The sequence below is a fragment of the Taudactylus pleione genome, unplaced genomic scaffold (assembly GCF_031769625.1).
Source record: "Taudactylus pleione unplaced genomic scaffold, aTauple2 ptg000967l, whole genome shotgun sequence".
In the NCBI taxonomy this organism is placed as follows: Eukaryota; Metazoa; Chordata; class Amphibia; order Anura; family Myobatrachidae; genus Taudactylus; species Taudactylus pleione.
In genome coordinates this window covers 7315001-7338279 of record NW_028285368.1, presented here as the reverse complement: position 1 = coordinate 7338279, position 23279 = coordinate 7315001, and the positions used below count along the sequence as shown (strand labels likewise).

Below are 23279 nucleotides of genomic sequence, written 5' to 3'. Positions count from 1 at the left end.
TACATTAACTTTAGACCTCTATTACTTCTTAACTCAAGTAAATTCATTGATAAGTTGAAAAATTTAAATGCAAAATGTAATAGAAAAGAATGTTATGGCAGTATAAAATTACCTACAGCAACTGGTATTCCCATGTGGTCTCTCATCCAAGTACTAACCAGGCCCAACACTGCATAGCTTCCAAGATCAGATGGGATTGGGAATGTACAGTTTGGTTTGGCTGTAGGTGCTCAAAAACATTAACTTTAGACCTCTATTACTTCTTAACTCAAGTAAATTCATTGATAAATTGAAAAAATGTAATGTAAAATGTAATAGAAAAGAATGTTATGGCTGTATAAAATTACCCACAGCATCTGGTATTCTCAGGTGGTCTCCCATCCAAGTAATACCCAGACCCAAAACTGCATAGCTTCCAAGATCAGATGAGATTGGGCATGTCCAGTGCAGTTTGGCTGTAGGTGCTCAAAAACATTATCTTTAGACCGCTATTACTTCTTAACTCAAATAAATTCATTGATAAGTTGAAAAAATGAAAGGCAAAATGTAATAGAAAAGAATGTTATGGCATTATAAAATTACCTCCAGCACCTGGTATTCCCAGCTGTTCTCCCATCCAAGTACTAACCAGGCCCAACACTGCATAGCAACCAAGACCAGACGAGATTGGGCATGTCCAGTGTGGTTTGGCTGTAGGTGCTCAAAAACATTAAATTTATACCTCTATTACTTCTTAACTAGAGTAAATTCATTGATAAGTTGAAAAAATTAAATGTAAAATGTAAAAGAAAAGAATGTTATGGCAGTATAACATTACCTACAGCACTTAGTATTCCCAGGTGGTCTCCCATCCAAGTACTAACCAGGCCCAACACTGCATAGCATCCAAGACCAGATGAGATTGGGCATGTCCAGTGTGGTTTGGCTGTAGGTGATCAAAAACATTAACTTTAGACCTCTATTACTTCTTAACTCAAGTAAAATCATTGATAAGTTGAAAAAATGAAATGTAAAATGTAATAGAAAAGAATGTTATGGCAGTATAAAATTACCTACAGCACCTGGAAATCCCAGGGGGTCTCCCATCCAAGTACTAACCAGGACCAACACTGCATAGCTTCCAAGATCAGACGAGATTGGGCAAGTCCAGTGAGCTTTGGCTGTAGGTGTTCAAATGCATTAACTTTAGACCTCTATTACTTCTTAACTCAAGAAAATTCATTGATAAGTTGAAAAAATGAAATGTAAAATGTAATAGAAAAGAATGTTATGGCAGTATAAAATTACCTACAGCACCTGGTATTCCCAGGTGGTCTCCCATGCAAGAACAAACCAGGCCCACCACTGCATAGCTTCCAAGATCAGACGGGATTGGGCATGTACAGTGTGGTTTGGCTGTAAGTGCTCAAAAACTTTAACTTTAGACCTCTATTACTTCTTAACTAGAGTAAATTCATTGATAAGTTGAAAAAATTAAATGTAAAATGTAATAGAAAAGAACGTTATGGCAGTATAAAATTACCTACAGCACCTGGAAATTACAGGTGGTCTCCCATCCAAGTACTAACCAGGACCAACACTGCATAGTTTCAAAGATCAGAAGAGATTGGGTGTGTCCAGTGTGGTTTGGCTGTAGGTGCTCAAAAACATTAACTTTAGACCTCTATTACTTCTTAACTAGAGTAAATTCATTGATAAGTTGAAAAAATTAAATGTAAAATGTAATAGAAAAGAATGTTATGGCTGTATAAAATTACCTACAGCACCTGGTATTCCCAGGTGGTCTCCCATACAAGTACTAACCAAGGCCCAACACTGCATAGCTTCCAAGATTAGACAAGATTGGGCATGTCCAGTGTGGTTTGGCTGTAGGTGCTCAAAACCATTAACTTTAGACCTCTATTACTTCTTAACTCAAGTAAATTCATTGATAAATTGGAAAAATGAAATGTAAAATATAATAGAAAAGAATGTTATGGCAGTATAAAATTACCTACAGCACCTGGTATTCCCAGGTGGTCTCTCATCCAAGTACTAACCAGGCCCAACACTGCATAGCTTCCAAGATCAGATGGGATAGGGAATGCACAGTTTGGTTTGGCTGTAGGTGCTCAAAAACATTAACTTTAGACCTCTTTTACTTCTTAACTCAAGTAAATTCATTGATAAATTGAAAAAATTTAATGTAAAATGTAATAGAAAAGAATGTTATGGCTGTATAAAATTACCCACAGCACCTGGTATTCTCAGGTGGTCTCCCATCCAAGTAATACCGAGACCCAAAACTGCATAGCTTCCAAGATCAGATGAGATTGGGCATGTCCAGTGCGGTTTGGCTGTAGGTGCTCAAAAACATTATCTTTAGACCGCTATTACTTCTTAACTCAAATAAATTCATTGATAAGTTGAAAATATGAAAGGCGTAATGTAATAGAAAAGAATGTTATGGCATTATAAAATTACCTCCAGCACCTGGTATTCCCAGCTGGTCTCCCATCCAAGTACTAACCAGGCCCAACACTGCATAGCGTCCAAGACCAGACGAGATTGGGCATGTCCAGTGTGGTTTGGCTGTAGGTGCTCAAAAACATTAAATTTAGACCTCTATTACTTCTTAACTAGAGTAAATTAATTGATAAGTTGAAAAAATTAAATGTAAAATGTAAAATAAAAGAATGTTATGGCAGTATAACATTACCTACAGCACTTGGTATTCCCAGGTGGTCTCCCATCCAAGTACTAACCAGGCCCAACACTGCATAGCGTCCAAGACCAGATGAGATTGGGCATGTCCAGTGTGGTTTGGCTGTAGGTGATCAAAAACATTAACTTTAGACCTCTATTACTTCTTAACTCAAGTAAAATCATTGATAAGTTGAAAAAATGAAATGTAAAATGTAATAGAAAAGAATGTTATGGCAGTATAAAATCACCTACAGCACCTGGAAATCCCAGGGGGTCTCCCATCCAAGTACTAACCAGGACCAACACTGCATAGCTTCCAAGATCAGACGAGATTGGGCAAGTCCAGTGAGCTTTGGCTGTAGGTGTTCAAATGCATTAACTTTAGACCTCTATTACTTCTTAACTCAAGAAAATTCATTGATAAGTTGAAAAAATGAAATGTAAAATGTAATAGAAAAGAATGTTATGGCAGTATAAAATTACCTACAGCACCTGGTATTCCCAGGTGGTCTCCCATCCAAGAACAAACCAGGCCCACCACTGCATAGCTTCCAAGATCAGACGGGATTGGGCATGTACAGTGTGGTTTGGCTGTAAGTGCTCAAAAACATTAACTTTAGACCTCTATTACTTCTTAACTAGAGTAAATTCATTGATAAGTTGAAAAAATTAAATGTAAAATGTAATAGAAAAGAACGTTATGGCAGTATAAAATTACCTACAGCACCTGGAAATTACAGGTGGTCTCCCATCCAAGTACTAACCAGGACCAACACTGCATAGTTTCAAAGATCAGAAGAGATTGGGTGTGTCCAGTGTGGTTTGGCTGTAGGTGCTCAAAAACATTAACTTTAGACCTCTATTACTTCTTAACTAGAGTAAATTCATTGATAAGTTGAAAAAATTAAATGTAAAATATAATAGAAAAGAATGTTATGGCTGTATAAAATTACCTACAGCACCTGGTAATCCCAGGTGGTCTCCCATACAAGTACTAACCACGGCCCAACACTGCATAGCTTCCAAGATCAGATGGGATTGGGAATGTACAGTTTGGTTTGGCTGTAGGTGCTCAAAAACATTAACTTTAGACCTCTTTTACTTCTTAACTCAAGTAAATTCATTGATAAATTGAAAAAATTTAATGTAAAATGTAATAGAAAAGAATGTTATGGCTGTATAAAATTACCCACAGCACCTGGTATTCTCAGGTGGTCTCCCATCCAAGTAATACCCAGACCCAAAACTGCATAGCTTCCAAGATCAGATGAGATTGGGCATGTCCAGTGCGGTTTGGCTGTAGGTGCTCAAAAACATTATCTTTAGACCGCTATTACTTCTTAACTCAAATAAATTCATTGATAAGTTGAAAAAATGAAAGGCAAAATGTAATAGAAAAGAATGTTATGGCATTATAAAATTACCTCCAGCACCTGGTATTCCCAGCTGGTCTCCCATCCAAGTACTAACCAGGCCCAACACTGCATAGCGTCCAAGACCAGACGAGATTGGGCATGTCCAGTGTGGTTTGGCTGTAGGTGCTCAAAAACATTAAATTTAGACCTCTATTACTTCTTAACTAGAGTAAATTAATTGATAAGTTGAAAAAATTAAATGTAAAATGTAAAAGAAAAGAATGTTATGGCAGTATAACATTACCTACAGCATTTGGTATTCCCAGGTGGTCTCCCATCCAAGTACTAACCAGGCCCAACACTGCATAGCGTCCAAGACCAGATGAGATTGGGCATGTCCAGTGTGGTTTGGCTGTAGGTGATCAAAAACCTTAACTTTAGACCTCTATTACTTCTTAACTCAAGTAAAATCATTGATAAGTTGAAAAAATGAAATGTAAAATGTAATAGAAAAGAATGTTATGGCAGTATAAAATTACCTACAGCACCTGGAAATCCCAGGCGGTCTCCCATCCAAGTACTAACCAGGACCAACACTGCATAGCTTCCAAAATCAGGCGAGATTGGGCAAGTCCAGTGAGCTTTGGCTGTAGGTGTGCAAATGCATTAACTTTAGACCTCTATTACTTCTTAACTCAAGAAAATTCATTGATAAGTTGAAAAAATGAAATGTAAAAAGTAATAGAAAAGAATGTTATGGCAGTATAAAATTACCTACAGCACCTGGTATTCCCAGGTGGTCTCCCATCCAAGAACAAACCAGGCCCACCACTGCATAGCTTCCAAGATCAGACGGGATTGGGCATGTACAGTGTGGTTTGGCTGTAATTGCTCAAAAACATTAACTTTAGACCTCTATTACTTCTTAACTAGAGTAAATTCATTGATAAGTTGAAAAAATTAAATGTAAAATGTAATAGAAAAGAACGTTATGGCAGTATAAAATTACCTACAGCACCTGGAAATTACAGGTGGTCTCCCATCCAAGTACTAACCAGGACCAACACTGCATAGTTTCAAAGATCAGAAGAGATTGGGTGTGTCCAGTGTGGTTTGGCTGTAGGTGCTCAAAAACATTAACTTTAGACCTCTATTACTTCTTAACTAGAGTAAATTCATTGATAAGTTGAAAAAATTAAATGTAAAATGTAATAGAAAAGAATGTTATGGCTGTATAAAATTACCTACAGCACCTGGTATTCCCAGGTGGTCTCCCATGCAAGTACTAACCAAGGCCCAACACTGCATAGCTTCCAAGATTAGACAAGATTGGGCATGTCCAGTGTGGTTTGGCTGTAGGTGCTCAAAAACATTAACTTTAGACCTCTATTACTTCTTAACTCAAGTAAATTCATTGATAAATTGGAAAAATGAAATGTAAAATATAATAGAAAAGAATGTTATGGCAGTATAAAATTACCTACAGCACCTGGTATTCCCTGGTGGTCTCCCATCCAAGTACTAACCAGGCCCACCACTGCAGAGCTTCCAAGATCAGAAGAAATTGGGTGTGTCCAGTGTGGTTTGGCTGTAGGTGCTCAAAAACATTAACTTTAGACCTCTATTACTTCTTAACTAGAGTAAATTCAATGATAAGTTGAAAAAATTAAATGTAAAATGTAATAGAAAAGAATGTTATGGCAGTATAAAATTACCTACAGCATCTGGAAATCCCAGGTGGTCTCCCATCCAAGTACTAACCAGGACCAGCACTGCATAGCTTCCAAGATCAGATGAGACTGGGCAAGTCCAGTGTGGTTTGGCTGTAGGTGCTCAATTACATTAACTTTAGACCTCTATTACTTCTTAACTCAAGTAAATTCATTGATAAGTTGAAAAATTTACATGCAAAATGTAATAGAAAAGAATGTTATGGCAGTATAAAATTACCTACAGCACCTGGTATTTCCAGGTGGTCTCTCATCCAAGTACTAACCAGGCCCAACACTGCATAGCTTCCAAGATCAGATGGGATTGGGAATGTACAGTTTGGTTTGGCTGTAGGTGCTCAAAAACATTAACTTTAGACCTCTTTTACTTCTTAACTCAAGTAAATTCATTGATAAATTGAAAAAATTTAATGTAAAATGTAATAGAAAAGAATGTTATGGCTGTATAAAATTACCCACAGCACCTGGTACTCTCAGGTGGTCTCCCATCCAAGAAATACCCAGACCCAAAACTGCATAGCTTCCAAGATCAGATGAGATTGGGCATGTCCAGTGTGGTTTGGCTGTAGGTGCTCAAAAACTTTATCTTTAGACCGCTATTACTTCTTAACTCAAATAAATTCATTGATAAGTTGAAAAAATGAAATGCGAAATGTAATAGAAAAGAATGTTATGGCATTATAAAATTACCTCAAGCACCTGGTATTCCCAGCTGGTCTCCCATCCAAGTACTAACCAAGCCCAACACTGCATAGCTTCCAAGATCAGACAAGATTGGGTGTGTCCAGTGTGGTTTGGCTGTAGGTGCTCAAAAACATCAACTTTAGACATCTATTACTTCTTAACTAGAGTAAATTCATTGATAAGTTGAAAAAATTAAATGTAAAATGTAATAGAAAAGAATGTTATGGCAGTATAAAATTACTTACTGTACCTGGAATTCTGAGGTGGTCTCCTATCCAAGTACTAACCAGGCCCACCACTGCATAGCTTCCAAGATCAGATGAGATTGGGCAAGTCCAGTGGGGTTTGGCTGTAGGTGCTCAATTACATTAACTTTAGATCTCTATTACTTCTTAACTCAAATAAATTCATTGATAAGTTGAAAAAATGAAATGTAAAATGTAATTGAAAAGAATGTTATGGCAGTATAAAATTACCTACAGCACCTGGAATTCCCAGGTGGTCTCCCATCCAAGTACTAACCAGGACCAACACTGCATAGCTTCCAAGATCAGACGAGATTGGGCAAGTCCAGTGAGCTTTTGCTGTAGGTGTTCAAATGCATTAACTTTAGACCTCTATTACTTCTTAACTCAAGAAAATTCATTGATAAGTTGAAAAAATGAAATGTAAAATGAAACAGAAAAGAATGTTATGCCAGTATAAAATTACCTACAGCACCGGGTATTCCCAGGTGGTCTCCCATCCAAGAACTAACGAGGCCCACCACTGCATAGCTTCCAAGATCAGACGGGATTGGGCATGTACAGTTTGGTTTGGCTGTAAGTGCTCAAAAACATTAACTTTAGACCTCTATTACTTCTTAACTAGAGTAAATTCATTGATAAGTTGAAAAAATTAAATGTAAAATGCAATAGAAAAGAATGTTATGGCAGTATATAATTACCTACAGCACCTGGAAATCCCAGGTGGTCTCCCATCCAAGTACTAACCAGGACCAACACTGCATAGCTTTCAAGATCAGACGAGATTGGGCATGTCCAGTGTGGTTTGGCTGTAGGTGATCATAAACTTTAACTTTAGACCTCTATTACTTCTTAACTCAAGTAAATTCATTGACAAGTTGAAAAAATGAAATGTAAAATGTAATAGAAAATAATTTTATGGCAGTATAAAATTACCTACAGCACCTGGTATTCCCAGGTGGTCTCCCTTCCAAGTACTAACCAGGCCCAACACTGCATAGCGTCCAAGACCAGACAAGATTGGGCATGTCCAGTGTGGTTTGGGTGTAGGTGCTCAAAAACATTAACTTTAGACCTGTTTTACTTCTTAACTCAAGTAAATTCATTGATAAGTTGAAAAAATTAAATGTAAAATGTAATAGAAAATAATTTTATGGCTGTATAAAATTATCTGCAGCACCTGGTATTCCAAGGTGGTCTCCCATCCATGTACTAACCAGGCCCAACACTGCATAGTTTCCAAGATCAGACAAGATTGTGCATTTCCAGTGTGGTTTGGCTGTAGGTGCTCAAAATATTAACTTTAGACCTCTATTACTTCTTAAGTCAAGTAAAATCATTGATAAGTTGAAAAAATTAAATGCAAAATAATATAGAAAAGAATGTTATGGCAGTACAAAATTACCTACAGCACCTGGTATTTACCAGGTGGTCTCCAATACAAGTTCTAACCAGGCCCAACACTGCATAGCTTCCAAGGTAAGAGGAGATTGGGCATGTCCTGTGTGGTTTGTCTGTAGGTGCTCAAAACTTTAACTTTAGACCTTTGTTACTTCTTAACTCAAGTAAATTCATTGATAAGTTGAAAAATTTAAATGCAAAATGTAATAGAAAAGAATGTTATGGCAGTATAAAATTACCTACAGCACCTGGTATTCCCAGGTGGTCTCTCATCCAAGTACTAACCAGGCCCAACACTGCATAGCTTCCAAGATCAGATGGGATTGGGAATGTACAGTTTGGTTTGGCTGTAGGTGCTCAAAAACATTATCTTTAGACCGCTATTACTTCTTAACTCAAATAAATTCATTGATAAGTTGAAAAATTTAAATGCAAAATGTAATAGAAAAGAATGTTATGGCATTATAAAATTACCTCCAGCACCTGGTATTCCCAGCTGGTCTCCCATCCAAGTACTAACCAGGCCCAACACTGCATAGCGTCCAAGACCAGACGAGATTGGGCATGTCCAGTGTGGTTTGGCTGTAGGTGCTCAAAAACATTAAATTTAGACCTCTATTACTTCTTAACTAGAGCAAATTGATTGATAAGTTGAAAAAATTAAATGTAAAATGTAAAAGAAAAGAATGTTATGGCAGTATAACATTACCTACAGCACCTGGTATTTCCAGGTGGTCTCCCATCCAAGTACTAACCAGGCCCAACACTGCATAGCATCCAAGACCAGATGAGATTGGGCATGTCCAGTGTGGTTTGGCTGTAGGTGATCAAAAACATTAACTTTACACCTCTATTACTTCTTAACTCAAGTAAAATCATTGATAAGTTGAAAAAATGAAATGTAAAATGTAATAGAAAAGAATGTTATGGCAGAATAAAATTACCTACAGCACCTGGAAATCCCAGGTGGTCTCCCATCCAAGTACTAACCAGGACCAACACTGCATAGCTTCCAAGATCAGACGAGATTGGGCAAGTCCAGTGAGCTTTGGCTGTAGGTGTTCAAATGCATTAACTTTAGACCTCTATTACTTCTTAACTCAAGAAAATTCATTGATAAGTTGAAAAAATGAAATGTAAAATGTAATAGAAAAGAATGTAATGGCAGTATAAAATTACCTACAGCACCTGGTATTCCCAGGTGGTCTCCCATCCAAGAACTAACCAGGCCCACCACTGCATAGCTTCCAAGATCAGACGGGATTGGGCATGTACAGTGTGGTTTGGCTGTAAGTGCTCAAAAACATTAACTTTAGACCTCTATTACTTCTTAACTAGAGTAAATTCATTGATAAGTTGAAAAAATTAAATGTAAAATGTAATAGAAAAGAATGTTATGGCAGTATAAAATTACCTACAGCACCAGGAAATCCCAGGAGGTCTCCCATCCAAGTAATAACCAGGACCAACACTGCATAGCATCCAAGATCAGACGAGATTGGGCATGTCCAGTGTGGTTTGGCTGTAGGTGATCAAAAACATTAACTTTAGACCTCTATTACTTCTTAACTCAAGTAAATTCATTGATAAGTTGAAAAAATGAAATGTAAAATGTAATAGAAAAGAATTTTATGGCAGTATAAAATTACCTACAGCACCTGGTATTCCCAGGTGGTCTCACTTCCAAGTACTAACCAGGCCCAACACTGCATAGCGTCCAAGACCAGACGAGATTGGGCATGTCCAGTGTGGATTGGCTGTAGGTGCTCTAAAACATTAACTTTAGACCTCTATTACTTCTTAACTAGAGTAAATTCATTGATAAGTTGAAAAAATTAAATGTAAAATGTAATAGAAAATAATTTTATGGCTGTATAAAATTATCTGCAGCACCTGGTATTCCAAGGTGGTCTCCCATCCAAGTACTAACCAGGCCCAACACTGCAAAGTTTCCAAGATCAGACAAGATTGGGCATGTCCAGTGTGGTTTGGCTGTAGGCGCTCAAAAATATTAACTTTAGACCACTATTGCTTCTTAAGTCAAGTAAAATCATTGATAAGTTGAAAAAATTAAATGTAAAATAATATAGAAAAGAATGTTATGGCAGTACAAAATTACCTACAGCACCTGGTATTCCCAGGTGGTCTCCAATACAAGTTCTAACCAGGCCCAACACTGCATAGCTTCCAAGGTAAGAGGAGATTGGGCATGTCCTGTGTGGTTTGGCTGTAGGTGCTCAAAACTTTAACTTTAGACCTTTGTTACTTCTTAACTCAAGTAAATTCATTGATAAGTTGAAAAAATTAAATGTAAAATGTAATAGAAAAGAATTTTATGGCTGTATAAAATTATCTGCAGCACCTGGTATTCCCAGGTGGTCTCCGATCTAAGTACTAACCAGGCCCACACTGCATAGCTACCAAGATCAGATGACATTGGGTATGTCCAGTGTGGTTTGGCTTTGGTTGATCAAAAACTTTAACTTTAGACCTCTATTACTTCTTAACTCAAGTAAATTCATTGATAAGTTGAAAAAGTGAAATGTAAAAGGTAATAGAAAAGAATGTTATGGCAGTATAAAATTACCTACAGCACCTGGAAATCCCAGGTGGTCTCCCATCGAAGTACTAACCAGGACCAACATTGCATAGCTTCCAAGATCAGACGAGATTGGGCATGTCCAGTGTGGTTTGGCTGTAAGTGCTCAAAAATATTAACTTTAGACCTCTATTACTTCTTAACTCAAGTAAATTCATTGATAAGTTGAAAAAATGAAATGTAAAATGTAATAGAAAAGAATTTTATGGCAGTATAAAATTACCTACAGCACCTAGTATTCCCATGTGGTCTCCCATCCAAGTACTAACCAGGCCCAACACTGCATAGCATCCAAGACCAGACGAGATTGGGCATGTCCAGTGTGGTTTGGCTATAGGTGCTCAAAAATATTAACTTTAGAACTCTTTTACTTCTTAACTCAAGTAAATTCTTTGATAAGTTGAAAAAATTTAATGTAAAATGTAATAGAAAAGAATGTTATGGCTGTATAAAATTACCTACTGCAGCTGGTATTCCCTGGTGGTCTCCCATCCAAGAACTAACCAGGCCCAACACTGCATAGCTTCCAAGATCAGACAAGATTGGGCAAGTCCAGTGTGGTTTGGCTGTAGGTGCTCAAAATCATTAACTTTAGCAATCTATTACTTCTTAACTCAAGTAAATTCATTGATAAGTTGAAAAAATGAAATGTAAAAGGTAATAGAAAAGAATTTTATGGCTGTATAAAATTACCTACAGCACGAGGTATTCCCAGGTGGCCTCCCATCCAAGTACTAATCAGGACCACCAGTGCATAGCTTCCAAGATCAGAAGAGATTGGGTGTGTCCAGTGTGGTTTGGCTGTAGGTGCTCAAAAACATTAACTTTAGACATCTATTACTTCCTTACTAGAGTAAATTCATTGATAAGTTGAAAAAATGAAATGTAAAAGGTAATAGAAAAGAATGTTATGGCAGTATAAAATTACCTACAGCACCTGGTATTCCCAGGTGGTCTCTCATCCAAGTACTAACCAGGCCCAACACTGCATAGCGTCCAAGACCTGACGAGATTTGGCATGTCCAGTGTGGTTTGGCTATAGGTGCTCAAATACATTAACTTAAGACCTCTATTATTTCTTAACTGAAGTAAATTCATTGATAAGTTGAAAAAATGAAATGTAAAATGTAATAGAAAAGAATGTTATGGCTGTATAAAATTACCTACAGCACCTGGTATTCCCAGGTGGTCTCCCATCCAAGTACTAACCAGGCCCAACACTGCATAGCTTCCAAGATCAGACGAGATTGGGCATATCCAGTGTGGTTTGGCTGTAGGTGCTCAAATACATTATCTTTAGAACTCTTTTATTTCTTAACTCAAGTAAATTCATTGATAAGTTGAAAAAATTTAATGTAAAATGTAATAGAAAAGAATATTATGGCTGTATAAAATTACCTACAGCAGCTGGAAATCCCAGGTGGTCTCCCATCCAAGTACTAACCAGGCCCAACACTGCATAGCCTCCAAGATCAGAAGAGATTGGGCATGTCCAGTTTGGTTTGGCTGTATGTGCTCAAAAACATTATCTTTAGACATGTTTTACTTCTTAACTCAAGAAAATTCATTGATAAGTTGAAAAAATTAAATGTAAAATGTAATAGAAAAGAATTTTATGGCTGTATAAAATTACCTGCAGAACCTAGTATTCCCAGATGGTCTCCCATCCAAGTACTAACCAGGCCCTACACTGCATAGATTCCAAGATCAGACAAGATTGGGCATGTCCAGTGTGGTTTGGCAGTAGGTGCTTAAAAATATTAACTTTAGACCTCTATTTCTTCTTAACTCAAGTAAAATCATTGATAAGTTGAAAAAATGAAATGTAAAATGTAATAGAAAAGAATGTTATGGCAGTATAAAATTGCCTACAGCACCTGGAAATCCCAGGTGGTCTCCAATCCAAGAACTAACCAGAACCAACACTGCATAGCTTCCAAGAACAGAAGAGATTGGGTGTGTCCAGTGTGGTTTGGCTGTAGGTGCTTAAAAACATTAACTTTAGACCTCTATTACTTCTTAACTAGAGTAAATTCATTGATAAGTTGAAAAAATTAAATGTAAAATGTAATAGAAAAGAATGTTATGGCATTATAAAATTACCTACAGCACCTGGTATTCCCAGCTGGTCTCCCATCCAAGTACTAACCAGGCCCAACACTGCATAGATTCCAAGATCAGATGAGATTGGGCATGTCCAGTTTGGTTTGGCTGTATGTGCTCAAAATCATTAACTTTAGACCTGTTTTACTTCTTAACTCCAGAAATTCATTGATAAGTTGAAAAAATTAAATGTAAAATGTAATAGAAAAGAATGTTATGGCAGTATAAAATTACCTACAGCACCTGGTATTCCCAGGTGGTCTCCCATCCAAGTACTAACCAGGCCCAACACTGCATAGCGTCCAAGACCAGACGAGATTGGGCATGTCCAGTGTGGTTATGCTGTAGGTGCTCTAAAACGTTAACTTTAGACCTCTATTACTTCTTAACTAGAGTAAATTCATTGATAAGTTGAAAAAATTAAATGTAAAATGTAAAAGAAAAGAATGTTATGGCAGTATAACATTACCTACAGCACCTGGTATTCCCAGGTGGTCTCCCATCCAAGAACTAACCAGGCCCAACACTGCATAGCTTCCATGATCTGTCGGGATTGGGCATGTCCAGTGTGGTTTGGCTGTAGTTACTCAAAAACATTAACTTTAGACCAGTTTTACTTCTTATCTCAAGTAAATTCATTGACAAGTTGAAATAATTAAATGTAAAATGTAATAGAAAATAATTTTATGGCTGTATAAAATTATCTGCAGCACCTGGTATTCCAAGGTGGTCTCCCATCCAAGTACTAACCAGGCCCAACACTGCATAGTTTCCAAGATCAGACAAGATTGGGCATGTCCAGTGTGGTTTGGCTGTAGGCGCTCAAAAATATTAACTTTAGACATCTATTACTTCTTAAGTCAAGTAAAATCATTGATAAGTTGAAATAATTAAATGTAAAATAATATAGAAAAGAATGTTATGGCAGTACAAAATTACCAACAGCACCTGGTATTCCCAGGTGGTCTCCAATACAAGTTCTAACCAGGCCCAACACTGCATAGCTTCCAAGGTAAGAGGAGATTGGGCATGTCCTGTGTGGTTTGGCTGTAGGTGCTCAAAACTTTAACTTTAGACCTTTGTTACTTCTTAACTCAAGTAAATTCATTGATAAGTTGAAAAAATTAAATGTAAAATGTAATAGAAAAGAATTTTATGGCTGTATAAAATTATCTGCAGCACCTGGTATTCCCAGGTGGTCTCCCATCCAAGAACTAACCAGGCCCACCTCTGCATAGCTTCCAAGATCAGAAAAGATTGGGTGTGCCCAGTGTGGTTTGGCTGTAGGTGCTCAAAAACATTAACTTTAGACCTCTATTACTTCTTAACTAGAGTAAATTCATTGATAATTTGAAAAAATTAAATGTAAAATGTAATAGAAAAGAATGTTATGGCAGTATAAAATTACCTACAGCACCTGGAAATCCGAGGTGGTTTCCCATCCAAGTACTAACCAGGACCAACACTGCATAGCTTCCAAGATCAGATGAGATTGGGCATGTCCAGTGTGGTTTGGCTGTAAGTTCTCAAAAATATTAACTTTAGACCTCTATTACTTCTTAACTCAAGTAAATTCATTGATAAGTTGAAAAAATGAAATGTAAAATGTAATAGAAAATAATTTTATGGCAGTATAAAATTACCTACAGCACCTAGTATTCCCAGGTGGTCTCCCATCCAAGTACTAACCAGGCCAAACACTGCATAGCATCCGAGACCAGACGAGATTGGGCATGTCCAGTGTGGTTTGGCTATAGGTGCTCAAAAACATTAACTTTAGAACTGTTTTACTTCTTAACTCAAGTAAATTCATTGATAAGTTAAAAATTTTTAATGTAAAATGTAATAGAAAAGAATGTTATGGCTGTATAAAATTACCTACTGCAGCTGGTATTCCCAGGTGGTCTCCCATCCAAGAACTAACCAGGCCCAACAGTGCATAGCTTCCAAGATCAGACAAGATTGGGCAAGTCCAGTGTGGTTTGGCTGTAGGTGCTCAAAATCATTAACTTTTTTAAATCTATTACTTCTTAACTCAAGTAAATTCATTGATAAGTTGAAAAAATGAAATGTAAAAGGTAATAGAAAAGAATTTTATGGCTGTATAAAATTACCTACAGCACGAGGTATTCCCAGGTGGCCTCCCATCCAAGTACTAACCAGGACCACCAGTGCATAGCTTCCAAGATCAGAAGAGATTGGGTGTGTCCAGTGTGGTTTGGCTGTAGGTGCTCAAAAACATTAACTTTAGACCTCTATTACTTCTTAACTAGAGTAAATTCATTGATAAGTTGAAAAAATGAAATGTAAAAGGTAATAGAAAAGAATGTTATGGCAGTATAAAATTACCTACAGCACCTGGTATTCCCAGGTGGTGTCTCATCCAAGTAATAACCAGGCCCAACACTGCATAGCGTCCAAGACCTGACGAGATTTGGCATGTCCAGTGTGGTTTGGCTATAGGTGCTCAAATACATTAACTTAAGACCTCTATTATTTCTTAACTCAAGTAAATTCATTGATAAGTTGAAAAAATGTAATGTAAAATGTAATAGAAAAGAATATTATGGCTGTATAAAATTACCTACAGCAGCTGGAATTCCCAGGTGGTCTCCCATCCAAGTACTAACCTGGCCCAAAACTGCATAGCCTCCAAGATCAGAAAATATTGTGCATGTCCAGTTTGGTTTGGCTGTATGTGCTCAAAAACATTATCTTTAGACCTGTTTTACTTCTTAACTCAGGAAAATTCATTGATAAGTTGAAAAAATTAAATGCAAAATGTAATAGAAAAGAATTTTATGGCTGTATAAAATTACCTGCAGCACCTAGTATTCCCAGGTGGTCTCCCATCCAAGTACTAATCAGGCCCAACACTGCATAGATTCCAAGATCAGACAAGATTGGGCATGTCCAGTGTGGTTTGGCAGTAGGTGCTCAAAAATATTAACTTTAGACCTCTATTTCTTCTTAACTCAAGTAAAATTATTGATAAGTTGAAAAAATGAAATGTAAAATGTAATAGAAAAGAATGTTATGGCAGTATAAAATTACCTACAGCACCTGGAAATCACAGGTGGTCTCCCATCCAAGAACTAACCAGAACCAACACTGCATAGCTTCCAAGAACAGAAATGATTGGGTGTGTCCAGTGTGGTTTGGCTGTAGGTGCTCAAAAACATTAACTTTAGACCTCTATTACTTCTTAACTAGAGTAAATTCATTGATAAGTTGAAAAAATTAAATGTAAAATGTAATAGAAAAGAATGTTATGGCATTATAAAATTACCTACAGCACCTGGTATTCCCAGCTGGTCTCCCATCCAAGTACTAACCAGGCCCAACACTGCATAGATTCCAAGATCAGATGAGATTGGGCATGTCCAGTTTGGTTTGGCTGTATGTGCTCAAAATCATTAACTTTAGACCTGTTTAACTTCTTAACTCCAGAAATTCATTGATAAGTTGAAAAAATTAAATGTAAAATGTAATAGAAAAGAATGTTATGGCATTATAAAATTACCTACAACACCTGGTATTCCCAGCTGGTCTCCCATCCAAGTACTAACCAGGACCACCAGTGCATAGCTTCCAAGATCAGAAGAGATTGGGTGTGTCCAGTGTGGTTTGGCTGTAGGTGCTCAAAAACATTAACTTTAGACCACTATTACTTCTTAACTAGAGTAAATTCATTGATAAGTTGAAAAAATGAAATGTAAAAGGTAATAGAAAAGAGTGTTATGGCAGTATAAAATTACCTACAGCACCTGGTATTCCCAGGTGATCTCTCATCCAAGTACTAACCAGGCCCAACACTGCATAGCGTCCAAGACCTGACGAGATTTGGCATGTCCAGTGTGGTTTGGCTATAGGTGCTCAAATACATTAACTTAAGACCTCTATTATTTCTTAACTGAAGTAAATTCATTGATAAGTTGAAAAAATGAAATGTAAAATGTAATAGAAAAGAATGTTATGGCTGTATAAAATTACCTACAGCACCTGGTATTCCCAGGTGGTCTCCCATCCAAGTACTAACCAGGCCCAACACTGCATAGCTTCCAAGATTTGACGAGATTGGGCATATCCAGTGTGGTTTGGCTGTAGGTGCTCAAATACATTAACTTTAGAACTCTTTTATTTCTTAACTCAAGTAAATTCATTGATAAGTTGAAAAAATTTAATGTAAAATGTAATAGAAAAGAATATTATGGCTGTATAAAATTACCTACAGCAGCTGGAATTCCCAGGTGGTCTCCCATCCAAGTACTAACCAGGCCCAACACTGCATAGATTCCAAGATCATACAAGAATGGGCATGTCCAGTGTGGTTTGGCAGTAGCTGCTCAAAAATATTAACTTTAGACCTCTATTTCTTCTTAACTCAAGTAAAATCATTGATAAGTTGAAAAAATTTAATGTAAAATGTAATAGAAAAGAATATTATGGCTGTATAAAATTGCCTACAGCACCTGGAAATCCCAGGTGGTCTCTCATCCAAGAACTAACCTGAACCAACACTGCATAGCTTCCAAGAACAGAAGAGATTGGGTGTGTCCAGTGTGGTTTGGCTGTAGGTGCTCAAAAACATTAACTTTAGACCTCTATTACTTCTTAACTAGAGTAAATTCATTGATAAGTTGAAAAAATTAAATGTAAAATGTAATAGAAAAGAATGTTATGGCATTATAAAATTACCTACAGCACCTGGTATTCCCAGCTGGTCTACCATCCAAGTACTAACCAGGCCCAACACTGCATAGATTCCAAGATCAGATGAGATTGGGCATGTCCAGTTTGGTTTGGCTGAATGTTCTCAAAATCATTAACTTTAGACCTGTTTTACTTCTTAACTCCAGAAATTCATTGATAAATTGAAAAAATGAAATGTAAAATGTAATAGAAAAGAATGTTATGGCAGTATAAAATTACCTACAGCACCTGGTATTCCCAGGTGGTCTCCCATCCAAGTACTAACCAGGCTCAACACTGCATAGCGTCCAAGACCAGATGAGATTGGGCATGTCCAGTGTGGCTTGGCTATAGGTGCTCAAATACATTAACTTAAGACCTTTATTATTTCTTAACTGAAGTAAATTCATTGATAAGTTGAATTAATGAAAAGTAAAATGTAATAGAAAAGAATGTTATGGCAGTATAAAATTACCTACAGCACCTGGTATTCCCAGGTGGTCTCCCATCACAGTACTAACCAGGCCCAACACTGCATATCTTCCAAGATCAGAAGAGATTGGGCATGTCCAGTGTGGTTTGGCTGTAGGTCCTCAAAAACATTAACTTTAGAACTCTTTTACTTCTTAACTCAATGTAAATTCATTGATAAGTTGAAAAAATTTAATGTAAAATGTAATAGAAAACAATGTTATGGCTGTATAAAATTACCTACTGCAGCTGGTATCCCCAGGTGGTCTCCCATTAAAGTACTAACCAGGCCCAACACTGCATAGCTTCCAAGATCAGAAGAGATTGGGAATGTCCAGTTTGGTTTGGCTGTATGTGCTCAAAAATGTTAACTTTAGACCTCTATTACTTCTTAATTCAAGTAAAATCATTAATAAGTTGAAAAAATGAAATGTAAAATGTAATAGAAAAGAATGTTATGGCTGTATAAATTTACCTACAGCACCTGGTATTCCCAGGTGGTCTCCAATCCAAGAACTAACCAGGCCCAACACTGCATACCTTCCAAGATCAGACGGGATTGGGCATGTCCAGTGTGGTTTGGCTGTAGGTGCTCAAAAACATTAACTTTAGAACTGTTTTACTTCTTAACTCAAGTAAATTCATTGATAAGTTGAAAAAATTAAATGTAAAATAATATAGAAAAGAATGTTATGGCAGTACAAAATTACCTACAGCACCTGGTATTCCCAAGTGGTCCCCAATACAAGTTCTAACCATGCCCAACACTGCATAGTTTCCAAGATCAGTCAAGATTGGGCATGTCCAGTGTGGTTTGGCTGTAGGTGCTCAAAAATATTAACTTTAGACCTCTATTACTTCTTAAGTCAAGTAAAATCATTGATAATTTGAAAAAATTAAATGTAAAATAATATAGAAAAGAATGTTATGGCAGTACAAAATTACCTACAGCACCTGGTATTCCCAGGTGGTCCCCAATACAAGTTCTAACCAGGCCCAACACTGCATAGCTTCCAAGATAAGAGGAGATTGGGCATGTCCAGTGTGGTTTGGCTGTAGGTGCTCAAAACATTAACTTTAGACCTTTGTTACTTCTTAACTCAAGTAAATTCTTTGATAAGTTGAAAAAATGAAATGTAAAAGGTAATAGAAAAGAATTTTATGGCTGTATAAAGTTATCTGCAGCACCTGGCATTCCCAGGTGGTCTCCCATCTAAGTACTAACCAGGCCCAACACTGCATAGCTTGCAAGATCAGATGAGATTGGGCATGTCCAGTATGGTTTGGCTGTAGGTGATCAAAAATATTAACCTTAGACCTCTATTACTTCTTAACTCAAGTAAATTCATTGATAAGTTGAAAAAATTAAATGTAAAAGGTAATAGAAAAGAATGTTATGGCAGTATAAAATTACCTACAGCACATGGTATTCCCAGGTGATCTCCCATCCAAGTACTAACCAGGCCCAACACTGCATAGCTTCCAAGACCAGACGAGATTGGGCATGTCCAGTGTGCTTTGGCTACGGTTGCTCAAATACATTAACTTAAGACCTCTATTATTTCTTAACTGAAGTAAATTCATTGATAAGTTGAAAAAATGAAATGTAAAATGTAATAGAAAAGAATGTTATGGCAGTATAAAATTACCTAAAGCACCTAGTATTCCCAGGTGGTCTCCCATCCAAGTACTAACCAGGCCCAACACTATATAGCTTCCAAGATCAGACGAGATTGGGCACATCCAGTGTGGTTTGGCTGTAGGTGATCAAAAACCTTAACTTTAGACCTCTATTACTTCTTAACTAGAGTAAATTCATTGATAAGTTGAAAAAATGAAATGTAAAATGTAATAGAAAAGAATGTTATGGCTGTATAAAATTACCTACAGCACCAGGTATTCCCAGGTGGTCTCCCATCTAAGTTCTAACCAAGCCCAACACTGCATAGCTTCCAAGATTATACGAGATTGGGCATGTCCAGTGTGGTTTGGCTGTAGGTGCTCAAAGACATTAACTTTAGACCTCTATTACTTCTTAACTCAAGTAAATTAATTGATAAATTGGAAAAATTAAATGTAAAATATAATAGAAAAGAATGTTATGGCAGTATAAAATTACCTACAGCACCTGGTATTCCAAGGTGGTCTCCCATCCAAGTAGTAACCAGGCCCAACATTGTATAGCTTACAAGATCAGACGAGATTGGGTGTGTCCAGTGTGGCTTGGCTGTAGGTGCTCAAAAACATTAACTTTAGACATCTATTACTTCTTAACTAGAGAAATGTCATTGATAAGTTGAAAAAATTAAATGTAAAATGTAATAGAAAAGAATGTTATGGCAGTATAAAATTACCTACAGCACCTGGAAATCCCAGGTGGCCTCCCATCCAAGTACTAACGAGGACCAACACTGCATAGCTTCCAAGATCAGACGAGACTGGGCAAGTCCAGTGTGGTTTGGCTGTAGGTGCACAAAAACATTAACTTTAGACCTCTATTACTTCTTAACTCAAGTAAATTCATTGATAAGTTGAAAAAATTAAATGTAAAATGTAATAGAAAAGAATGTTATGGCAGTATAAAATTACTTACAGCACCTGGAAATCCCAGGTGGTCTCCCATCCAAGTACTAACCAGGACCGCCACTGCATAGCTTCCAAGAACAGAAAAGATTGGGTGTGTCCAGTGTGGTTTGGCTGTAGGTGCTCAAAAACATTAACTTTAGACCTCTATTACTTCTTAACTAGAGGAAATTTGTTGATAAGTTGAAAAAATTAAATGTAAAATGTAATAGAAAAGAATGTTATGGCATTATAAAATTACCTACAGCACCTGGTATTCCCAGCTAGTCTCCCATCCAAGTTCCAACCAGGCCCAACACTGCATAGCTTCCCAGATCAGACGAGATTGGGCGTGTCCAGTGTGGTTTGACTGTAAGTAATCAAAAATATTAACTTTAGACCTCTATTACTTCTTAACTCAAGTAAATTCATTGATAAGTTGAAAAAGTGAAATGTAAAATGTAATAGAAAATAATTTTATGGCAGTATAAAATTACCTACAGCACCTGGTATTCCCAGGTGGTCTCCCATCAAAGTACTAACCAGGCCCAACACTGCATAGCATCCAAGACCAAATGAGATTGGGCATGTCCAGTGTGGTTTGGCTAGAGGTGCTCAAATACATTAACTTTAGACCTCTATTATTTCTTAACTCAAGTAAATTCATTGATAAATTGAAAAAATGAATTGTAAAATGTAATAGAAAAGAATGTTATGGCAGTATAAAATTACCTACAGTACCGGGTATTCCCAGGTGGTTTCCCATCCAAGTACTAACCAGGACCAACACTGCATAGCTTCCAAGATCAGATGAGATTGGGCATGTCCAGTTTGGTTTGGCTGTATGTGCACAAAACCATTAACTTTACACCTGTTTTACTTCTTAACTCAAGTAAAATCATTGATAAGTTGAAAAAATTAAATGTAAAATAATATAGAAAAGAATGTTATGGCAGTATAAAATTACCTACAGCACCTGGTATTCCCAGGTGGTCTCCAATACAAGTTCTAACCAGGCCAACACTGCGTAGCTTCCAAGATAAGAGGAGATTGGGCATATCCAGTGTGGTTTGGCTGTAGGTGCTCAAAACATTAACTTTAGACCTTTGTTACTTCTTAACTAAATTAAATTCATTGAAAAGTTGAAAAATTTTTATGTAAAATGTAATAGAAAAGAATGTTATGGCAGTATAAAATTACCTACAGTACCTGGAATTCCCAGGTGGTCTCCCATCCAAGTACTAACCAGGGCCAACACTGCATAGCTTCCAAGATCAGCTGAGATTGGGCATGTCTAGTGTGGTTTGGCTGTAGGTGCTCAAACGCATTAACTTTAGACCTCTATTACTTCTTAACTAGAGTAAATTCATTGATAAGTTGAAAAAATTAAATGTAAAATGTAATAGAAAAGAATGTTATGGCATTATAAAATTACCTACAGCTCCTGGTATTCCCAGCAGGTCTCCCATCCAAGTACTAACCAGGCCCAACACTGCATAGATTCCAAGATCAGACGAGATTGGGCATGTCCAGTTTGGTTTGGCTGTATGTGCTCAAAATCTTTAACTTTAGACCTGTTTTACTTCTTAACTCAAGAAATTCATTGATAAGTTGAAAAAATTAAATGTAAAATGTAATAGAAAAGAATTTTATGGCAGTATAAAATTACCTACAGCACCTGGTATTCCCAAGTGGTCTCCCATCCAAGTACTAACCAGGCCCAACACTGCATAGCTTCCAAGATCAGAAGAGATTGGGTGTGTCCAGTATGGTATGGCTGTAGATGTTCAAAAACATTAACTTTAGACCTCTATTACTTCTTAACTAGAATAAATTCATTGATAAGTTGAAAAAATGAAATGTAAAAGGTAATAGAAAAGAATGTTATGGCAGTATAAAATTACCTACAGCACCTGGTATTCCCAGGTGGTCTCCCATCCAAGTACTAACCAGGCCCAACACTGCATAGCGTCCAAGACCAGACGAGATTGGGCATGTCCAGTGTGGCTTGGCTATAGGTTCTCAAATACATTAACTTAAGACCTCTATTATTTCTTAACTGAAGAAAATTCATTGATAAGTTGAAAAAATGAAATGGAAAATGTAATAGAAAAGAATGTTATGGCAGTATAAAATTACCTACAGCACCTGGTATTCCCAGGTGGTCTCCCATCATAGTACTAACCAGGCCCAACACTGCATAGCTTTCAAGATCAGACAAGATTGGGCAAGTCCAGTGTGGTTTGGCAGTAGGTGCTCAAAAATATTAACTTTAGACCTCTATTACTTCTTAACTCAAGTAAAATCATAGATAAGTTGAAAAAATGAAATGTAAAATGTAATAGAAAAGAATGTTATGGTAGTATAAAATTACCTACAGCACCTGGAAATCCCAGGTGGTCTCCCATCCAAGTACTAACCAGGACCAGCACTGCATAGCTTCCAAGATCAGACGAGATTGGGCAAGTCCAGTGAAGTTTGGCTGTAGGTGCTCAAATGCGTTAACTTTAGACCTCTATTACTTCTTAAGTCAAGTAAATTCATTGATAAGTTGAAAAAATGAAATGTAAAATGTAATAAAAAAGAATGTTATGGCTGTATAAAATTACCTACAGCACCTGGTATTCCCAGGTGGTCTCCAATCCAAGAACTAACCAGGCCCAACACTACATATCTTCCAAGATCAGACCGGATTAGGCATGTCCAGTGTGGTTTGGCTGTAGGTGCTCAAAAACATTAACTTTAGAACTGT

General features: G+C 36.9%; 2 non-coding genes and 85 pseudogenes across 2 annotated transcripts; all 87 read right to left on the bottom strand.

Annotated features, from left to right (window-relative positions):
- Positions 1-109: 109 nt before the first annotated feature.
- Positions 110-228, bottom strand: LOC148462163 (5S ribosomal RNA; annotated as a pseudogene).
- A 116-nt stretch (positions 229-344) lies between these two features.
- LOC148462162 (5S ribosomal RNA) lies at positions 345-463 on the bottom strand (annotated as a pseudogene).
- Positions 464-579: 116 nt separating this feature from the next.
- On the bottom strand, positions 580-698 carry LOC148462161 (5S ribosomal RNA; annotated as a pseudogene).
- Positions 699-814: 116 nt separating this feature from the next.
- Positions 815-933, bottom strand: LOC148462160 (5S ribosomal RNA; annotated as a pseudogene).
- A 116-nt stretch (positions 934-1049) lies between these two features.
- On the bottom strand, positions 1050-1168 carry LOC148462159 (5S ribosomal RNA; annotated as a pseudogene).
- A 116-nt stretch (positions 1169-1284) lies between these two features.
- Positions 1285-1403, bottom strand: LOC148462158 (5S ribosomal RNA; annotated as a pseudogene).
- Positions 1404-1519: 116 nt separating this feature from the next.
- On the bottom strand, positions 1520-1638 carry LOC148462157 (5S ribosomal RNA; annotated as a pseudogene).
- A 116-nt stretch (positions 1639-1754) lies between these two features.
- On the bottom strand, positions 1755-1874 carry LOC148462156 (5S ribosomal RNA; annotated as a pseudogene).
- Positions 1875-1990: 116 nt separating this feature from the next.
- LOC148462155 (5S ribosomal RNA) lies at positions 1991-2109 on the bottom strand (annotated as a pseudogene).
- A 116-nt stretch (positions 2110-2225) lies between these two features.
- On the bottom strand, positions 2226-2344 carry LOC148462154 (5S ribosomal RNA; annotated as a pseudogene).
- A 116-nt stretch (positions 2345-2460) lies between these two features.
- Positions 2461-2579, bottom strand: LOC148462153 (5S ribosomal RNA; annotated as a pseudogene).
- Positions 2580-2695: 116 nt separating this feature from the next.
- LOC148462152 (5S ribosomal RNA) lies at positions 2696-2814 on the bottom strand (annotated as a pseudogene).
- Positions 2815-2930: 116 nt separating this feature from the next.
- On the bottom strand, positions 2931-3049 carry LOC148462151 (5S ribosomal RNA; annotated as a pseudogene).
- Positions 3050-3165: 116 nt separating this feature from the next.
- Positions 3166-3284, bottom strand: LOC148462150 (5S ribosomal RNA; annotated as a pseudogene).
- Positions 3285-3400: 116 nt separating this feature from the next.
- LOC148462149 (5S ribosomal RNA) lies at positions 3401-3519 on the bottom strand (annotated as a pseudogene).
- Positions 3520-3635: 116 nt separating this feature from the next.
- LOC148462148 (5S ribosomal RNA) lies at positions 3636-3755 on the bottom strand (annotated as a pseudogene).
- Positions 3756-3871: 116 nt separating this feature from the next.
- On the bottom strand, positions 3872-3990 carry LOC148462147 (5S ribosomal RNA; annotated as a pseudogene).
- A 116-nt stretch (positions 3991-4106) lies between these two features.
- Positions 4107-4225, bottom strand: LOC148462146 (5S ribosomal RNA; annotated as a pseudogene).
- A 116-nt stretch (positions 4226-4341) lies between these two features.
- On the bottom strand, positions 4342-4460 carry LOC148462145 (5S ribosomal RNA; annotated as a pseudogene).
- Positions 4461-4576: 116 nt separating this feature from the next.
- Positions 4577-4695, bottom strand: LOC148462144 (5S ribosomal RNA; annotated as a pseudogene).
- Positions 4696-4811: 116 nt separating this feature from the next.
- LOC148462143 (5S ribosomal RNA) lies at positions 4812-4930 on the bottom strand (annotated as a pseudogene).
- Positions 4931-5046: 116 nt separating this feature from the next.
- LOC148462142 (5S ribosomal RNA) lies at positions 5047-5165 on the bottom strand (annotated as a pseudogene).
- A 116-nt stretch (positions 5166-5281) lies between these two features.
- On the bottom strand, positions 5282-5401 carry LOC148462141 (5S ribosomal RNA; annotated as a pseudogene).
- Positions 5402-5517: 116 nt separating this feature from the next.
- Positions 5518-5636, bottom strand: LOC148462140 (5S ribosomal RNA; annotated as a pseudogene).
- Positions 5637-5752: 116 nt separating this feature from the next.
- On the bottom strand, positions 5753-5871 carry LOC148462139 (5S ribosomal RNA; annotated as a pseudogene).
- Positions 5872-5987: 116 nt separating this feature from the next.
- LOC148462138 (5S ribosomal RNA) lies at positions 5988-6106 on the bottom strand (annotated as a pseudogene).
- A 116-nt stretch (positions 6107-6222) lies between these two features.
- Positions 6223-6341, bottom strand: LOC148462137 (5S ribosomal RNA; annotated as a pseudogene).
- A 116-nt stretch (positions 6342-6457) lies between these two features.
- Positions 6458-6576, bottom strand: LOC148462136 (5S ribosomal RNA; annotated as a pseudogene).
- Positions 6577-6692: 116 nt separating this feature from the next.
- LOC148462135 (5S ribosomal RNA) lies at positions 6693-6811 on the bottom strand (annotated as a pseudogene).
- A 116-nt stretch (positions 6812-6927) lies between these two features.
- On the bottom strand, positions 6928-7046 carry LOC148462134 (5S ribosomal RNA; annotated as a pseudogene).
- Positions 7047-7162: 116 nt separating this feature from the next.
- On the bottom strand, positions 7163-7281 carry LOC148462133 (5S ribosomal RNA; annotated as a pseudogene).
- Positions 7282-7397: 116 nt separating this feature from the next.
- Positions 7398-7516, bottom strand: LOC148462132 (5S ribosomal RNA; annotated as a pseudogene).
- A 116-nt stretch (positions 7517-7632) lies between these two features.
- Positions 7633-7751, bottom strand: LOC148462131 (5S ribosomal RNA; annotated as a pseudogene).
- Positions 7752-7867: 116 nt separating this feature from the next.
- LOC148462130 (5S ribosomal RNA) lies at positions 7868-7986 on the bottom strand (annotated as a pseudogene).
- A 350-nt stretch (positions 7987-8336) lies between these two features.
- LOC148462129 (5S ribosomal RNA) lies at positions 8337-8455 on the bottom strand (annotated as a pseudogene).
- Positions 8456-8571: 116 nt separating this feature from the next.
- Positions 8572-8690, bottom strand: LOC148462128 (5S ribosomal RNA; annotated as a pseudogene).
- A 116-nt stretch (positions 8691-8806) lies between these two features.
- Positions 8807-8925, bottom strand: LOC148462127 (5S ribosomal RNA; annotated as a pseudogene).
- Positions 8926-9041: 116 nt separating this feature from the next.
- On the bottom strand, positions 9042-9160 carry LOC148462126 (5S ribosomal RNA; annotated as a pseudogene).
- A 116-nt stretch (positions 9161-9276) lies between these two features.
- LOC148462125 (5S ribosomal RNA) lies at positions 9277-9395 on the bottom strand (annotated as a pseudogene).
- A 116-nt stretch (positions 9396-9511) lies between these two features.
- On the bottom strand, positions 9512-9630 carry LOC148462124 (5S ribosomal RNA; annotated as a pseudogene).
- A 116-nt stretch (positions 9631-9746) lies between these two features.
- On the bottom strand, positions 9747-9865 carry LOC148462123 (5S ribosomal RNA; annotated as a pseudogene).
- Positions 9866-9981: 116 nt separating this feature from the next.
- Positions 9982-10100, bottom strand: LOC148462122 (5S ribosomal RNA; annotated as a pseudogene).
- A 584-nt stretch (positions 10101-10684) lies between these two features.
- LOC148462121 (5S ribosomal RNA) lies at positions 10685-10803 on the bottom strand (annotated as a pseudogene).
- Positions 10804-10919: 116 nt separating this feature from the next.
- Positions 10920-11038, bottom strand: LOC148462120 (5S ribosomal RNA; annotated as a pseudogene).
- A 116-nt stretch (positions 11039-11154) lies between these two features.
- On the bottom strand, positions 11155-11273 carry LOC148462119 (5S ribosomal RNA; annotated as a pseudogene).
- Positions 11274-11389: 116 nt separating this feature from the next.
- Positions 11390-11508, bottom strand: LOC148462118 (5S ribosomal RNA; annotated as a pseudogene).
- Positions 11509-11624: 116 nt separating this feature from the next.
- Positions 11625-11743, bottom strand: LOC148462117 (5S ribosomal RNA; annotated as a pseudogene).
- Positions 11744-11859: 116 nt separating this feature from the next.
- On the bottom strand, positions 11860-11978 carry LOC148462116 (5S ribosomal RNA). The gene has a single exon (XR_015874543.1). It is a non-coding gene; the product is annotated as a 5S ribosomal RNA (ribosomal RNA).
- A 116-nt stretch (positions 11979-12094) lies between these two features.
- On the bottom strand, positions 12095-12213 carry LOC148462115 (5S ribosomal RNA; annotated as a pseudogene).
- A 116-nt stretch (positions 12214-12329) lies between these two features.
- Positions 12330-12448, bottom strand: LOC148462114 (5S ribosomal RNA; annotated as a pseudogene).
- Positions 12449-12799: 351 nt separating this feature from the next.
- LOC148462113 (5S ribosomal RNA) lies at positions 12800-12918 on the bottom strand (annotated as a pseudogene).
- A 115-nt stretch (positions 12919-13033) lies between these two features.
- On the bottom strand, positions 13034-13152 carry LOC148462112 (5S ribosomal RNA; annotated as a pseudogene).
- A 116-nt stretch (positions 13153-13268) lies between these two features.
- Positions 13269-13387, bottom strand: LOC148462111 (5S ribosomal RNA; annotated as a pseudogene).
- Positions 13388-13503: 116 nt separating this feature from the next.
- LOC148462110 (5S ribosomal RNA) lies at positions 13504-13622 on the bottom strand (annotated as a pseudogene).
- Positions 13623-13972: 350 nt separating this feature from the next.
- Positions 13973-14091, bottom strand: LOC148462109 (5S ribosomal RNA; annotated as a pseudogene).
- Positions 14092-14207: 116 nt separating this feature from the next.
- Positions 14208-14326, bottom strand: LOC148462108 (5S ribosomal RNA; annotated as a pseudogene).
- A 116-nt stretch (positions 14327-14442) lies between these two features.
- LOC148462107 (5S ribosomal RNA) lies at positions 14443-14561 on the bottom strand (annotated as a pseudogene).
- Positions 14562-14677: 116 nt separating this feature from the next.
- LOC148462106 (5S ribosomal RNA) lies at positions 14678-14796 on the bottom strand (annotated as a pseudogene).
- A 117-nt stretch (positions 14797-14913) lies between these two features.
- LOC148462105 (5S ribosomal RNA) lies at positions 14914-15032 on the bottom strand (annotated as a pseudogene).
- Positions 15033-15148: 116 nt separating this feature from the next.
- Positions 15149-15267, bottom strand: LOC148462104 (5S ribosomal RNA; annotated as a pseudogene).
- Positions 15268-15618: 351 nt separating this feature from the next.
- On the bottom strand, positions 15619-15737 carry LOC148462103 (5S ribosomal RNA; annotated as a pseudogene).
- Positions 15738-15853: 116 nt separating this feature from the next.
- Positions 15854-15972, bottom strand: LOC148462102 (5S ribosomal RNA; annotated as a pseudogene).
- Positions 15973-16088: 116 nt separating this feature from the next.
- Positions 16089-16207, bottom strand: LOC148462101 (5S ribosomal RNA; annotated as a pseudogene).
- Positions 16208-16322: 115 nt separating this feature from the next.
- On the bottom strand, positions 16323-16441 carry LOC148462100 (5S ribosomal RNA; annotated as a pseudogene).
- Positions 16442-16557: 116 nt separating this feature from the next.
- Positions 16558-16676, bottom strand: LOC148462099 (5S ribosomal RNA; annotated as a pseudogene).
- A 116-nt stretch (positions 16677-16792) lies between these two features.
- On the bottom strand, positions 16793-16911 carry LOC148462098 (5S ribosomal RNA; annotated as a pseudogene).
- A 586-nt stretch (positions 16912-17497) lies between these two features.
- LOC148462097 (5S ribosomal RNA) lies at positions 17498-17616 on the bottom strand (annotated as a pseudogene).
- A 115-nt stretch (positions 17617-17731) lies between these two features.
- Positions 17732-17850, bottom strand: LOC148462096 (5S ribosomal RNA; annotated as a pseudogene).
- A 116-nt stretch (positions 17851-17966) lies between these two features.
- On the bottom strand, positions 17967-18085 carry LOC148462095 (5S ribosomal RNA; annotated as a pseudogene).
- A 352-nt stretch (positions 18086-18437) lies between these two features.
- LOC148462094 (5S ribosomal RNA) lies at positions 18438-18556 on the bottom strand (annotated as a pseudogene).
- Positions 18557-18907: 351 nt separating this feature from the next.
- On the bottom strand, positions 18908-19026 carry LOC148462093 (5S ribosomal RNA; annotated as a pseudogene).
- Positions 19027-19141: 115 nt separating this feature from the next.
- Positions 19142-19260, bottom strand: LOC148462092 (5S ribosomal RNA; annotated as a pseudogene).
- Positions 19261-19611: 351 nt separating this feature from the next.
- On the bottom strand, positions 19612-19730 carry LOC148462091 (5S ribosomal RNA; annotated as a pseudogene).
- Positions 19731-19846: 116 nt separating this feature from the next.
- On the bottom strand, positions 19847-19965 carry LOC148462090 (5S ribosomal RNA; annotated as a pseudogene).
- A 116-nt stretch (positions 19966-20081) lies between these two features.
- On the bottom strand, positions 20082-20200 carry LOC148462089 (5S ribosomal RNA; annotated as a pseudogene).
- Positions 20201-20316: 116 nt separating this feature from the next.
- Positions 20317-20435, bottom strand: LOC148462088 (5S ribosomal RNA; annotated as a pseudogene).
- A 116-nt stretch (positions 20436-20551) lies between these two features.
- LOC148462087 (5S ribosomal RNA) lies at positions 20552-20670 on the bottom strand (annotated as a pseudogene).
- A 116-nt stretch (positions 20671-20786) lies between these two features.
- Positions 20787-20905, bottom strand: LOC148462086 (5S ribosomal RNA; annotated as a pseudogene).
- A 116-nt stretch (positions 20906-21021) lies between these two features.
- On the bottom strand, positions 21022-21140 carry LOC148462085 (5S ribosomal RNA; annotated as a pseudogene).
- A 116-nt stretch (positions 21141-21256) lies between these two features.
- On the bottom strand, positions 21257-21375 carry LOC148462084 (5S ribosomal RNA; annotated as a pseudogene).
- Positions 21376-21724: 349 nt separating this feature from the next.
- LOC148462083 (5S ribosomal RNA) lies at positions 21725-21843 on the bottom strand (annotated as a pseudogene).
- A 116-nt stretch (positions 21844-21959) lies between these two features.
- LOC148462082 (5S ribosomal RNA) lies at positions 21960-22078 on the bottom strand (annotated as a pseudogene).
- Positions 22079-22193: 115 nt separating this feature from the next.
- On the bottom strand, positions 22194-22312 carry LOC148462081 (5S ribosomal RNA). Its single transcript, XR_015873795.1, has one exon. It is a non-coding gene; the product is annotated as a 5S ribosomal RNA (ribosomal RNA).
- Positions 22313-22428: 116 nt separating this feature from the next.
- Positions 22429-22547, bottom strand: LOC148462080 (5S ribosomal RNA; annotated as a pseudogene).
- Positions 22548-22663: 116 nt separating this feature from the next.
- On the bottom strand, positions 22664-22782 carry LOC148462079 (5S ribosomal RNA; annotated as a pseudogene).
- A 116-nt stretch (positions 22783-22898) lies between these two features.
- LOC148462078 (5S ribosomal RNA) lies at positions 22899-23017 on the bottom strand (annotated as a pseudogene).
- A 116-nt stretch (positions 23018-23133) lies between these two features.
- LOC148462077 (5S ribosomal RNA) lies at positions 23134-23252 on the bottom strand (annotated as a pseudogene).
- Between the last annotated feature and the right edge of the window lie 27 nt (positions 23253-23279).